General features: G+C 44.3%; 1 protein-coding gene and 1 pseudogene across 1 annotated transcript in view; one reads left to right on the top strand and one right to left on the bottom strand.

Annotated features, from left to right (window-relative positions):
• The window catches only part of LDLRAD3 (low density lipoprotein receptor class A domain containing 3), a 321,164-nt gene that overhangs the window by 43,004 nt on the left and 265,825 nt on the right, over positions 1-12,335 (top strand). The gene's annotated exons all lie outside the window — the stretch shown is intronic.
• On the bottom strand, positions 3,428-5,113 carry LOC105510801 (annotated as a pseudogene).

Here is a 12,335-nt window from a genome sequence, read left to right on the forward strand (position 1 = left end):
GCCCGGCTAGTTTTTTTGTATTCTTTAGTAGAGACGGGGTTTCACCATGTTAGCCAGGATGGTCTCGATCTCCCGACCTTGTGATCCGCCCGTCTTGGCCTCCCAAAGTGCTGGGATTACAGGCTTGAGCCACCGCGCCCGGCACCATCTATTTTTAAATGACCTGTTTGGTATTATTGTCACTGGCTTTTTAAAACAATTGCTTATTTTTCACTTACTTGTAAATCAATATAGTAGGTGTGGTTGGATGTGCAGAATTTTCCCCTGACCTTAAGTAATTAAAAATTTATGAAGGGAGGGAAAATGTGCACGTAAGTCTCTGAGTAAGGTGTTGTATAGTAATGTGGTGAGTGGCACAAGAGTGATATAGACCTAATGTTGCTGGAGTTAGAGGAGGTCCCCATTTCTTCCAGCCATGATGAATAAACAAGGATTGGGAAGGCAGTCCTTGACGTGATGGAATACTAGGATGGCATGGGCTGGGTCCCAGAGGTGAGAAACTATACAATGTATTTGGGAAGCCATAAGTATTATAAGTTTGCTAGAGTCTTGAGCAATGGAAGATAAAACTAGAAAGAGGGCATTGTCTACTAGGAACATTCCTGCTACTAACCATGTTCCCAGTTATTTGGTGCTTACTGTGTCCCAGGCACTGGGGAAAGTGCTTTACCCACTAGAGTTTTTTGAATCCCCTCAAGATCACTATGAGGTCAAGACTGTCGTGATCATGATTTGACCCAGTAGGAGACCGAGGTTCAGAGAAATTGAACAACTTGCTGGGACTTGGGTGAGAGCGAGGCTGTGAGTCCTGGGCTTTTCCAGCTCCACAGTCTTGCTTGGTGGATAGGGTGGTGATGAGGCCACAGAGACCCAGCTGAGGGCTCGGGGTTTGGACTTTGGGACATAGGCACTGGGAAGCCTTTCCCTTGCTCAGGGCTCTGTTTGGAAAGCCTAGAGTTAGCCTCTACTTTGGAGGCTGTGGTCTGAGTGTAACCAGGGCCTGATCTAGGCTGCCGGATGCAGGCTAGAGGGAAGAAAGCCCAGATTTGGACACCACTGAGGGAGTGGTTTCACTTGAATGGTGACAGTAGAAGCTGGGTTTGTAAATTAGGTTTGAGGCTGGGTGTGGTGGCTCATGCCTGTAATACTAGCACTTGGGGAGGCTGAGGTGGGAGGATCACTTGAGCCCTGGAGTTCAAGACCAGCTTGGGCAACATGGTGAAACCCTGTCTCTACAAAAAATACAAAAATTAGGTGGGCGTGCTGGTACACAACTGTAGTGCCAGCTACTCAGAAACTTGAGGTAGGAAGATAACTTGAACCCAGAAAGTTGAGGTTGCAGTGAGCTATGATTATGCCACTACACTTCAACCTGGGCAAGAGAGCAAGACTCTTGTCTCAAAAAAAAAAAAAAAAATAGTGTTGAGTTGAGCTGGGGCGGAAGTGGAGGCAGCCAACTGAAACTGATTAGTATAATAACCACAATTCCCAGGCTTGGATATTATGGACCAGCAAAATAATGAAAAAAAAGAAAAAAACAAAACTTGGGCTCCTGATGTTGAGTCACCCACTTTTATTTGATCAGATGAGAACAATGAAAACAAAATCACTCTCTGATTATCCCATCATTATTTTATGAAATAAATTATGTTTTAACACAAAAATGTTGCAATGGCTCATCAGAATAAAGGATGGTACTGTAAGTGGAATAAGTTCAATTCTAAGAAGAGCTTGCTACAATTGTGCCTTTATTTTCTACTTTTCTTGCTAACCAGTGAACCCTTTGTCATGGACCAGGGTGTTCTTTAACACACATTTGGGAACTACTGCTAGAGACTATTCTGTTCAGAGGCTTGACTGGGAGGGAGCAGGCTCCAAGGCTGTGGTTGGGGGCCATGGGAGGGTGTAAGTAATTTGTTTTCAGGTATGTGGGTATTTAGGATTTCAGGAAGGGTTTTTCTAAAGCAGGAAGACCTCACTGTGTGCCAAGAAACTGGGGAGGCCTTTGTGAAGATAGGAATGGGTAAAAAATTCTGGAGAGAGGAAGGAGGAAGCCAAAATGAGATGGGGGAGTAACATTTATTTAGCATCTGCCAGGTGTGCCTTCGGAGAGAGGTCTGTCTCATTTAATGCTCATAAATAGTCTTTGTGGTCAGAGACACACTGTTTTTTTAAAGAATAGTGTGAGAGTTTATTCAATTTAAAAAATTCGCTTTTCGAAATCAGAGGAACAGAAGAAAATCCAACAGTAAAAAAGCCATTAATCATTAACAGGTTGCATTCATTAAGATGACATAAACAATTTATCAAATACCTTTATGACCAACATTATTTTATAGCAGATCCTGACCGTTATTAACTTTTGGATCTGTGAAACTGGGACTCTGCTGCCAAGGCATGTTACTACTGACCTACTGAATTCTCTTACCCTTTTATCACATAAAATGTTCTCTAATGTAAATTTTTCATTCTTTGTTAGTGACATATGACAGAGAAGGGTACTCTACCTGTAATTTGTCTTTGGACAAGAAAAAATGCTTTATTTAAAAATGTAGGCCAGGTGCAGTGGCTTATACCTGTAATCCCAGGACTTTGGGAGGCCGAGGTGGGTGGATCAGAGGTCAGGAGTTTGAGACCAGACTGGCCAATATGGTGAAACCCCATCTCTACTAAAAATACAAAAGTTAGCCGGGTGTGGTGGTACGTGCCTGTAGTCCCAGCTACTTGGGAGACTGGGGCAGAAGAATCGCTTGAACCCGGGAGGTGAAGGTTGCGGTGAGCTGAGATTGTACCACTGCACTCCAGCCTGGGTGACAGAGTGAGACTCCGTCCTCCACCCCCCCAAAAAAAATGCAGTATTCTTTTCCTTTAAAAATGTGTACATAAAAATGATTTGGATAAAGTATGATGAAATAATAGGAAACAAGGCCAAATTCTGATAAAATCAAGGGAAACTGGTGAGGCTTGGAATATCACACCAGTCAGAACGTGGCCACAAGAGGGACAGGGCAAGTAGATGGAGAACAGCCGTGTCAAGTTTTCCTTGAACCTTCTCCATCCAGCGTTTTGGTTCTGCAAGTTAACCGCCAGCTCAAAGATGTCCAAGTTATATACCGTCTTACTTTTACCCACCTCATGTAATGGTGAAACCATTTATTTAGTAAATGCAGTGTCAGAAAGGGTATATATATTAGGAGACCCACTTCCACAAAGGGGCTGGGAACTCTTTTTCAGGAATAGCCTCATATAACCTGGGAAGTACTGTGGAATTCCAGGCACATTTTCTTGTAAACTGTTACTTGAATTCAAAACCAAATTCCATTCCTTTCTACATACAGTGAGTCCCTGGGATCCTTGGTGGGGAATCGACAACAGCAACCTTCTGATCCATAAGGCCAAGCCAAGGACTGTTTCCCTTTTTCTTCCTTTAGTTCAGAGGCTCATGCTGTCCCGAGGTAAAGCTTGAAGACCTTGCACTCTTTCTTCCTACCAGGCATTTGGTGTTTCCTGACCCCGTGTGGTCCCGGAGACCCCAGGGTCACCATGATGGACGTCTTCCTGCAGGGACTGGGCCTGCTGGGTTTCTCTTAGTTCCCTTTCCAGTGCAGCTGTCTTGGACTTTTCCAAATTCAGCTGCTTCTAGAGCTCTTCTGCTTTCCCCAGGAGGGCCAGGGCCAGTTTCTGAACAGAGCTGCTGCAGAAAGTCTCTCTCCTGGGTCAGGGTGGATCATGTGCTTGAGCAGACTGTGAAAGTCTTCTGAGAGCTCCTGAGGAATGTCTGGGAAGTTACTCTCATGGTTATGGTGCCGTGCAGCACTGTTGATGGGTAATGTCCCTGCTCCTTTAACCATTGCAGTGATTAATCCCAAGGCAAATAGGTCTACTTTGGGAAGGTACTAATCATCTTCTTGCAAAATCTCATTTGCCAGGAAGCAACTATCTCCTCCTTTCACTTTGAGTTTGCTTAGTGATGTCACATGGCCTAGGTTACCAATTTTGTATATCACACGGGCAGAGAGAAACTAATCAGCTTCATTTTCAACTTCTGTGACTCCAGAGGAGTCACTTCGCATCTTTGTGACAAAGGAAGGTCTTAGTAGGTTTGATGTCCAGGTGCACCATGTCAGAATTCAAGGGAAATCTGTAGAAGGATGTCCTTGAGTTTTGGCTCTTGGAAATGATTGGTAGACTTAGTGTTTTCAGATATAGCAGCCTGCAAGCTCCTGCCATTGCAGTACTCATTCTGAATGATCATATGGTCATCTTCTGCCCGTGAGGAGTAGTATTGTACCAGGTGGGGTGATGTCCAAACACTGCATGAGCATAAACTTCACTCAAAGCCAAATTCTCGAGTGAAATCCTGCAAAAGTTTTCATATAGTGTTTTACTGCATGAACACTTCTATCCAGGCTTTTAATGCACTTGTAGACCGTACCAAATTCTCCAACCCCAATTTTTTCTACCTCTGAGCATTCTTTCTTATAGCAGGAAGCCATGTTGGTTTCTCATAGAACGCATGTCTCAGCAGGCAGCCCTTGTTCTTCCTTGCTTTCCTCTGGACCAGCTTCCTCAAGATCATCTCGAATTTTCCTTTTGACACTGGATTGAAGGAATAATTTTCTTTAGGACTTTGGAGTGAAGGGATTAGTATTGACCAGAGCCAGTGAGGTAGTCTCATCCTTGGGAGGAGTAGATGTGAGCGTCAAATGCTTAGAGCCTCTGGAGGGAAGCTTCGCCGTTGGAGAAATAACCTCTGGCTCAGCAGGCTTTTGGGAGTAGAGGAGCTGGCACCATGTGGCAGCTTGCTCCTGTTGCCTGGTTGGCCTAGTGTCTCAGGACATTTGAGAAGGTGTGACCCTGGAGTCCTCAAAATCTGATCTGCATTTTCTTTGTCTTTTTCCCGAGGTGTGCTGAGTTCATGCATGTTACTGAGAGGAGCCCTGGGCAATGTAAGCGTTGTCTCTGAATCCTGCACTTCACTCTTCTCTGGGGTCTGGCTCTGGGCCTCCCTGCTTTCTTGTGCTTTCTTTTGCCCTTCATTCTGAGTCTCTTCTTCACAACAGGAAAAGCTTAATTTCTGCCTCAGTTCTTTGTTAGTATTTCTGTCATCCATCTCAGCCAAAGAGCTTTATAACATAGGCAAGATCTATTGCAAGAGAACACCGTGATTCTGCAGAAAGAGGAGAAAATTATTTAACCTGGCAGGTTTCACAACTCTAGCCTGCCTTTCCCTCCACCAGCTAACAGCTAGCTGCTTCAGATGGTTAAATTCCTCACGTGCGGCGTCGTCATTTGGTAACTGGCAGATGGGACTCTGTCGTCTACAGATCTGTTTACGAACAGTCCTTTCCTAAGTGCATATGGTGTGCGTACCAAGTCCCCGGCTCAGAGTCACGATTTTATACACAGGTTCCAGCCGTGGAATCCACATGCCTTAGACTGGGGGGCACTTCCCCCTCAGGACACCGAAGCTCAGTGAGAGGAAAGAAATCCCTGATATTCCAGATGCAGCCAGGATTTGAACCCAAGCCTCTGTCTTCTCAGTCGAGGTCCTTCTCACTTCATGTCCATGGAGGCTTCTCTGCTCACGTCGGTGTGAACCCCAAGGGGCTTCCCCACTGGAAACTCATAATAGAATCTTTGAACAGCTGCCCAAGAACAGATTTCAGATTTTTAGCCATTTTCCTCTTTTAATGGAAGCTCTGACTGACTAGTTGGTTAATGGGTCCCAGGTTCTCCCAAGTCACTTAACTTCCTAATTTTCAAGCATTATCCACGGAGAAAATCCACTCTGCAGAAGCTTATGACTTAATGAGCTCAGTCAAAGTCAATCTGAAGTTGCGGGTAGCAGCTTTGATCATTGTGATAGGCGTTTTGATTTCCACCGAGCAGGGAATGGGAAAAAGCTTTGCCCATGATTTATTAATCATTTCCTTGGCTGAGCTGTCTCGTCTGACTCTCCTGGGAAGCCCCAGTGTTGAGGTTGCTCAGGATTCAACCTCAGCACGGGCTTTAGGTGTCCATAGGCCCTGTGTTGCCTTGTTTCTGGAAGGCTTTGCTGAGCTGGAATGCAGCCAGATGTTGGAACCAGGGGTGCACACCTTGAGCAAACTCCTCTCTGCTTTCAAGCAGCCCTAGAGGCCCCTTATTGGCAGAACCAGCTCCTCCGGGGAAGAGGCGTGTGGGACCCACGTGCGTACATGGAGTTTTTTTCAGAGATCCACCGATAAAATATTTACATCAGTGACTTGGTACCAAGTCCTGCTTTGTTTATTTTAAAGTCTTAATACAGCATTAGCCATGAGGATACCGGCTTGTTTGCTTTTGGTTTCTTGCTTGTGGTTTTTGTTTTTATGAGGAGCAAAGAAGCTAGGCCTGATCTGGGAAAGTAGCCTGCTGTGTATTAGCCACACACTGGAACAGAAAAACCGTTCTGTGTGGAGTGCTTGCTGTGTGCCCCGGGTACTGTCCTTAGTGCTTTTAGGTCATCATTTCTTTAATCCTCTTACAATCATCCAGGTAAGTGTCGCAGGTTAAATTGTGTCCCCTGAAAAGATGCACTGAAGCCCTAAACCCTGGTACTTGTGAATGCCATCCAGTTTGCAAATGGCGTCTTGACGTATGTAATTCGTTAAGACACACTTCTGTTGGACGGGGGTGGGTCCTCATTCCCATGACTGGTGTCTTTGTAGTAAGAGGGGGCACACGGTCACTCACAGAGGGAAGATGGCCTTGTGAAGACAGAGGCAGACATTGGAGCATGTAGGTGCAAGGCCAGGGTGCGGAATGCCAAGGATTGCCAGCAACCTCCCTCCAGAAGCCAGGCAAGGAAGGATTCCGCCCTGGAGTTTTCAGAGGAAGCATAGCCCTGCCAACACCTTGAACTCCTAGCCTCTAGAATTGTGAAATAACATATTTTTGTTGTTTTAAGCCACTCAGTTCATGGTGATTAATTATGGCAGCCCTTGGAATTAGTATAGTTAGAATTACCTAGAAGAATGTTAACCCCATTTTAAAGATAAGCACATCAAGGCTCAGAGGTGTTAAGCATCTTGCCCCAGGTCACTCAGTTCATAAGTGGAGACAGACAAATCAGGTCTTGCATAATGCTGCTGCCAAGTCCATGCCTTCGTTTTCACTGTGGAGCCAGCAAGGTGGTAACTTTCTAATGCTGGATATCTAGGACACCTTAATGAGCAGTTTAGTCTCAAAGGGAGGTCGCCCAGTCGCGGTTTAGATCTGCTTCTAATCCTGGATTCGAAGATTCCGTGATTGACTCTGGGGGAACCTTTACTTTTACAGAGAGGATACAGGCCTGGTATTTTCTGTCCAGGGGATCTAAATGTGGGGTGGAGTGATGCCATCTCTCTCTGCTCTTCAGCTAGGCCTGTGGGTCATCAAGGACCCAGCCTGTTCTGCAGAGAGTTTAGACAGTTTGCCCAAAGTCCATCTGTAGTTGGAAGAAGCATGACTGGAAGGGAGATAATGAAAGGGTGCCATTTCTTCCTGATCTGTCTAATTCTGCCTGTACCCTTACCCCCATCTGAACCCCCACCCCTCCCTACACTTCCTCTCCATTTGGGGAAGAGAGTAGTGGCAGGGGTCATGTTTTGGAAAGGGTATTATTTCAAGGGTATTGGAACCCCTGCGAAAGATTTTATTGAGGGGAGTGACATGACCTGTTGGACACTGTGATGGGCTGACTTGCGTCCCCAAAACTCATATGTTGATCCCTGACCCTCAGTACTTCAGAAGGCGACTGTATTTGGAGACAGGGTCTTTAAAGAGGTAATGAAGTCACTTATTAGGTAGGCTGTTAGGATAGGCTCTAGCCCAGTTTGACCTATGTCCTTGTAAGAAGAGGAGTTTTAGACACACAGAGAAACACCAGGCATGCACATGCACAGAGGAAGGACCATGTGCAGACACAGTGAGAAGGTGGCCATCTGCAAACCAAGGAGACTTCTTGAGAAGCCACACCTGCTGACTCCTTGAACTTGGACTTCCAGCCTCCAGAACTATGTCTGTCATTCAAATCCCGCAGTCAGTGGCATCATGTGATGGCAGTCCCAGGGAACAATTACAGAACCAAAAAGATGAATTGAGCCTCAGGGCGGGGAATGGATGGGGGAGTGATATTGTGGGTATTCAGAATAGCTGGGAACTCACAGGAAAGAAAGGAAGGTGGTGTGTACCAGGGAGATCTACAGAGGTGGGAGGAAGGGGACAGATTACAGAACTGTGTAGGAGCCTTAAAACTGATTATTGGGGTGGGGAAGGTGTGGGGGAAAGAATCTAGGAAGATCCCAGTATTCTATCTGAATGGATGGTGGCTCCATTCACTGGTTTATGGGAACATTGAAGGAGCTGCCTTTGTGGGGGAGGAGCCCCAGTTGTCAGTGAGATGTCCTCTGGCAACTGATTTTTGTATCTGGAGCTCAAACAAGAGATCTGGGCAGGGATGGAGATTTGGAAAGCACTGGCATCTAGATGACCACTCAGCTGTGGGTACCAATTAGGAGAAGGAGATGAGAACTTATTAAGCACAAAACTCTGTGAAACCCCAGAGTTTCACAGAAAACCCAGTTTTGCAGAAAACAGCTCTTAAGGGAAGGCACCAGCATAGGAGAATAAGAAGGGGAATCACCAGACCACTGTGCTGAGAAACTGAGGGAAAGACTGTTTCAGGATGGCAGTTCAAGACACGGACCAGGGTAGAGACAAAGATTTAGGAGTTATCGGCATGGAGATGTTGGGGGCGTTCATCAGTGAGAATCTTAAATGGGGAAGAGCAGAGGACCAGAGAAACCACAATAGCTTAAACTTTTTTTTTTTAATCGTTTGTTTTCAATTGGTAATAGATATAATGGTATAAAATTTGAAAGAGAATTTCTCACCCCTCAGCCTCACTGCACAGTTTACTAGTTCTCTAGGCCAGAGGAAACCAGCCCTCAGATTCTTGTGTGCTACTTCAGAGGTAGCTGTTTACATGCAAGAATGTATATATGTAGGTATGTCTGAACAGATAGATAGTCTGAATTTAATTTCTTTGCAGAAACTGTAGCATACCATGCATCCTATTCTACAAATTATATGTATTTATTGATTTGAATTTTATTGTTTGAAAAAGAAGTGCAACCATATAGTTCAACATTTAAAAGGTATAAAAGAGGCCAGGTGTGGTGGCTCACGCCTGTTATCCTAGCACTTTGGGAGGCTGAGTCAGAGGGACTGCTTGAGCTCAGGAGTTCAAAACCAGCCTGGGGAACATGGTGAAACCCCGTCTCTACTGAAAATACAAAAAATTAGCCAGGCGTGGTGGTGTGCGCCTGTAATCCCAGCTACTTGAGAGGCTGAGACAGGAGAATCACTTGAACCCAGGAGGCGGAGGTTGCAGTGAGCCGAGATTGCACCATTGCACTCCAGCCTGGGCAACAGAGTGAGACTCTGTCTCAAAAAAAAATAAATAAATAAAAATAAAATAAACAAATAAATAAATAAAAGAACACGTAAAAGCTGTCCTTTTGACCTGACCCCAGCCGCCCTGATCTCCTCCCTGGACACACTTCAATTTTGTTTTGTTTTGATTATTGTTGTTGGTGTTTACTTAATATTTCAGAGATCTCTCTTTCTGAATGGAAAGAGATTCCTTGTTCTGTGTGTATGGTTCATGGTATTCTGTTACATGGATGCACTATAAATTATTTCATTATAAGCTCCTATTGGTAGACAGGTTGATTCACATCTTTGCTGTGACAAACAATGTTACATTGGATAGTCTTATACATATGTCATTCTGAATACCTGTAGAAATGGAATTGTTGAGTTGAAGAGTCAAGTGCATTTGTAGGTTTTCTTTTTCCTTTTTTGAGATGGAGTCTTACTTTGTCTCCCAGGATGGAGTGCAGTGGTGTGTGGCATGATCTCCGCTCACTGTAACCTCAGCCTCCTGGGTTCAAGCTGGGACTACAGGTGCACGCCACCACACCTGGCTAATTTTTGTATTTTTTTTTTTTTTTTTAGTAGAAATGAGGTTTCACCATGTTGCCCAGGCTGGTCTGCAACTCCTGACCTTAGACGATATGCCCACCTTGGCCTTCCAGAGGGCTGGGATTACAGGTGTGAGTTACCATGCCCAGCCACGTTTGTAGCTTTTATAGTTACTGCCTTGATGTCCTCTAGAAAGGCTGCATCACTATACTCCCCACCTAAATGAGGGTGCCATTTTCCCCACTGCATTTCAATCAAGTGTGTTATCACACATTTTGATCCTGGTCAGTGTTTCATTGTGTTTCTCACTCTTATAATGAGGAAACATCTTTCCACAAGTATAAGAACCATGTGTAGTTTCATTTCTGTAAACTGTTTATATCCTTTGCTTTTTTTTTCCCTATTGAGTAATCCTTTTCTTATTGTTTTATAGGAACTACTTATATATTACAGAAATTAGCCCTCTGTGATACAAGTTGCAGATATATTTTCTCTGTTAATCAGATTTATTATTTTTTTCCTTCATAGTTTTTGGACTTTCACTTAGGAAGGCCTTCCTCACTCCAAAATTACATATTAAAAGCATGTTTTCTCTTTTGATGTATTTTTCATATTTAAATCTTCCCTCAACCTGGAATTTACGTTGATATCATGTGAGAGTGAGGGATCCAGCTTTTTTTTTTTCCCCCAGGGGCTACCCAGTTGTTCTCATCATTTATTGAATAATCATTGTTGCTCACTGACTTGACCTCTGTTCATTTTCTGTTGCTGTGTAACAATATTTTCACAAACTCCATGTTTTAACACAGTACATACTTATTATGTCACAGTTTCTGTGGGCCAGGAGCCTGGAAGATAGCTTAACTGGACTCTCTGAAAACCTGGAATCAAAGTGTCAGCTGAAGCTGCAGTCTTATCTGAGACTTGACTGGGGAAGGACTCAATTCTAAGCTCATGAGGTTATTAGCAAAATTCATTTCCTTGCAGACAGCCAGATTAAAGGCCTCATTTTCTTGCTGGCTGTTGACTGGAGGCCAGTCTCATTTTCTTGTCATGTGGGTCCTCCATATAGCCTCTTGTTTCATCAAGTCAGCAAGAAAGAGAAGGATTCCAGCATGATGGCAGCCATAATACGCACATCTGATCACCTTCCATTTATGGATTAGAAGGAAGTTACAAGTCCTGTCCATATTCAGGGGAAGAGGATCACACAAGGGCACGATGCCAAGAGGTGAAGACCATGGTGGGACCTTAAGAGTCCACCTGCCATCCTAGGTTTATTTTACTTTAAATTTCTATGTGTATATACCTGCTTCTGTGACCCCACCAACTTTTAAGGAGTGAAGCCAGCTGCAAGAAGTAAATGCAGTGGGGCTGAGCTCATCTTTCCCGATTCCCTGCTTAGGTGTGGAGCCTAACTAACTCTGTCCAGTTGTGGACTTCATTTCATAAAGACCCTTCGGCAGCTCTTCACTGGTTGAACTTGATACACATGTTGCCTGCTGACTTCATGTCCACACTGCATGTCTCCAGGCTGTGATAACCTAGGAACTGTTTGGGTATAGGAGAAGCTTACTACCTGTTTCCATACATTTGGCCCTGAAATTCTGTATTTTATTAGGGATTATGTTCATATTGTTAAATATTACTTTTCTGGCCACACCACTGCCTCTTGGTGAAATCAAGTGTGCCGTTGGAACTTGAAAATGTTATCCTAGTAGAATGCAGTAATAGCAAAGCTGTGGAGTGTTTGAGATGCTGATGGATTAGTGCCAGTCTCTCTCCCTGAAGAACAAGAGTATGCAGAACAGGCATCTGGAAGAAAGATGGAAATTCTGGCAGCTATGTTCTCTGCATTTGTGTTTTCCCCACATTTCCTGAAGTCAATTTTGTTACCTGCAATTCCTGGCCAAAATAATGCTTCCATTTCCTTTCCTAAAAGTCATTATAGATTGATTGACCTGTAGGGGGTAGAGAACTCAGACTCTAATTAAAAGATGATGGGTTAAAGGAAGTTAAAAAACAAAAAGCAATAACGGTATAGGCACTGGAGTGCAGCTGGTGTAATCTTTGGCACTGAGCTTTGTAGGACAGAGAGGTATAGGATGATGCCGTGATTTATGAGAGAAAGCTGGAGAATGGAACCTTCAAATGGGCTGAGCCAGAGAGCTGGCCAGGAAGAGGAGGGAGCACTAGAGTTTTTTTGTTTTGTTTTGTTTTGTCTTTTTGGTTTTTTTTTTTTTTTTTTTGTTGTTAATCTTCAAGTCCTTCCAATTTTATGGAAGTCAGGTAAAACTTCAAATGGGCTGAGCCAGAGAGCTGGCCAGGAAGAGGAGGGAGCACTA

The sequence above is a fragment of the Colobus angolensis genome, unplaced genomic scaffold (genome assembly GCF_000951035.1).
Source record: "Colobus angolensis palliatus isolate OR3802 unplaced genomic scaffold, Cang.pa_1.0 Scaffold192, whole genome shotgun sequence".
NCBI lineage: Eukaryota > Metazoa > Chordata > Mammalia > Primates > Cercopithecidae > Colobus > Colobus angolensis.